Source organism: Palaemon carinicauda, chromosome 42 (assembly GCF_036898095.1).
Source record: "Palaemon carinicauda isolate YSFRI2023 chromosome 42, ASM3689809v2, whole genome shotgun sequence".
NCBI lineage: Eukaryota > Metazoa > Arthropoda > Malacostraca > Decapoda > Palaemonidae > Palaemon > Palaemon carinicauda.
This window is the reverse complement of record NC_090766.1, coordinates 6,032,439-6,035,639: the sequence shown is the minus strand read 5'-3', so window position 1 is coordinate 6,035,639 and position 3,201 is coordinate 6,032,439.

Sequence of the window (3,201 nt, the reverse complement as noted above, 5' to 3'; positions counted from 1 at the left end):
TAAGAACAGATGTCTTCCACTGTCTTGGGTTAGAGTTCTCTTGCTTGAGGGTACACTCGGGGACACTATTCTAACTTGTTTCTCTTCCTCTTGTTATTTTGGAGTTTTTATCCTCTTGTTATTTTCATGTTATTATAGTTTATATATGAAAGATTTATCTTAATGTTATTAATGTTTTTAAACTTCTCTTGTAGTTAATTTCACCATTTCCCTTCCTCACTGGGCTATTTTCCCTATTGGAGCCCCTGGGTTTATCATCATCATCTCCTACGCCTATTGACGCAAAGAACCCCGGTTAGATTCGCCAGTCGTCTCCATCTTGGGTTTTTAATTCAATACTTCTCCAGTCATCACCTCCTACTTCGCGCTTCATAGTCCTCAGCCCTGTAGGCTGGGTCTTCCAACTCTTCTAGTGCCTTATGGAGCCCATCTGAACGTTTAGTGAACTATTCTCTTTTGGGGAGTACGAAGAACATACCCAAACAATCTCCATTACCCCTCATCATGATGCTTATAGCATCCTGCTTTTCCAACTAGGGTTGTAGGTTAGCATTTAATAATAATAATAATAATAATGATAATAATAATAATAATAATAATGTTGTGCGCATGCATGTATGTTTGCAAGAGGCAAACCCGAGCAAATTCTCGTTACTCTTCTCTTTTCGGCCCAATTAAGAGACGTCTTACTTCGTAATTCCTATGCGATGTTCTCATTTGGGCCACGTAGCCCGTGATAAGTGCTGTGACATCGGAGCTTTGACAAAATTTCCTCCAGGAATTATCACGGGAAGATAAAGAGGAGGAAGATTTATGCGAAGCAAAAAAGGTTAAATGCTCAGGAATCGTCGAGGGATTTAAGAAGAGGAAGATGTGTTGACAAGGTGCGTTCGTTGCTATGCGAAACGAAAAAATTAACGGTCGTCGATTTGTTTTAATGCTCAAAACTGTGAGAAATTAGGTTAATCTGAGAGAGAGAGAGAGAGAGAGAGAGAGAGAGAGAGAGAGAGACCTTGGAATTAGACCGAAGTAGGGATAAACAGCTCAACATAAAAGTCGGACAAACATAAGCACACGAACCAGACAGATATAGACGGATAAACAGCCATCCAAATGACAGACAAAAAACAAAAACACAGAGTCAAGAGAGAACCAAACGCAAACAAGAAGACAGCAGCGAATTCACATACAAAGCGACATCAGTACAGAGTTCTGCCAAGCAAACAGACTGACCATAGACCCACCAAACGCTCCCACCCCCCCTTCCCCACCTCCGAGGGCAATAAATACCTCAGCCCAAGGCAGGTAATCCACCTCGACCCGATGATGTCCAGCCTGACAGATGTCCAGATGTCCAGCATCTCCTCGCATCTCTGGCTCTGGATATGGAAATGAAGCGAGACAGAGAGCCATATTCTAAGGTCTGGATGACCTCTCGAACATTGCCTGCTACTCTGGCAGAAGAACCCCTCCCCCCCTCTCTCTCTCTCTCTCTCTCTCTCTCTCTCTCTCTCTCTCTCATTGGACGTTATAATGCCCTTTTTATAATACTTCTTTCGCGATGTATTTCCATGTATATATTACTTCTGTGTGTATGAATAGTAATCTTAAGATTATAAAAACACTTCTATCGCAATGTATATCCATGTATATATTATTTGTGTGCATGAATGATAATATTAAGATTGTAAACAACACTTCTATCGCTATGTATATCCAAGTATATATTATTTCTGTGTGTATGAATAGTAATCTTAAGATTATAAACAACACGTTTATACTTGCCGTCGTTCAGCCCTGGACATAGCTTTCTGTCCGCCGGTCATTATTTAAATATGCACAATTACGCAAGATAGTTATCCGTGATCTAGGTAGGAAATGACGTCACTACGGTCAATGCTTCTCATCTTAACCCTCTTTTGACATTCCTACAAGATAAAAGATGAAGAATATATGAAAGAATGATCAAAATTGACCCTTGATTTTGTAATCCCTGAACTATATATTATTATAATTACTTGCTAAGCTACAACCCTAGTTGGGAAAGCAGGATGCTATAAGCCCAGGGGCCCCCAACAGGGAAAATATCCCAGTGAGGATAGGAAACGAGGAAAAATAAAATCTTTAAGAGTAACAACATTAAAATAGATATCCTATATAACGTATAAAAACTTCAACAAAACAAAAGGATGAGAAAATAGATAGAATAGTGTGCCCGAGTGTACCATCAATCAAGAGAACTCTAACCCAAGACAATGGAGTTGCAAAGACAATAAGCATGACTTTAGATACCCGTAAAAATTAAATAAAATCAAGCGTTATGGTCTAAGAGATTCCATATTGTTGTTTAACCTTTAATGAGATCCAAATAAGTATATAATTAGATTCAATTCCCGGGTTTATGCATTTATAGTTGTCTATTATCTGTCTCGTCAGCAAGAGAATAATCATTATATTCCTTGGCTAAGCTTTCTTCTATATTACAGTATACTATCGCTGATCTAGTAGATACTTGACTCGGGTGCATCGTACCCAGAAATTATGTAGAATATATATATATATATAAATATATATATATATATATATATATATATACATATACATTATATATATATATATATATATATAAATATATATATATATATATAAATATATATACATATAAATATATATACACATATAAATATATATGAATATATATAAAAAATATAAATACATACATATATATATATACATATAAATATATATATATACATACAAAATTTATATATATATGTATATATACGTATATATATAAATATATATATATACGTATATATATATACATATACATATAATATATATATATATATATATATATATTTATATATACCTATAAATATATGTATACATATATATATTATATATATATAATATATATATGTATATATCATATATAAATTATGTATGTATATATATATATATATGTATATATATATATACCTATAAATATATGTATACATATATATATTATATATATAATATATATATGTATATATCATATATAAATATGTATGTATATATATATATATATATATGTATATATATATACATATATACATATAAATATATATATACCTATAAATATATGTATACATATATATATGTATATATATATATATGTGTGTGTGTGTGTGTATATATATATAATATATATATGTA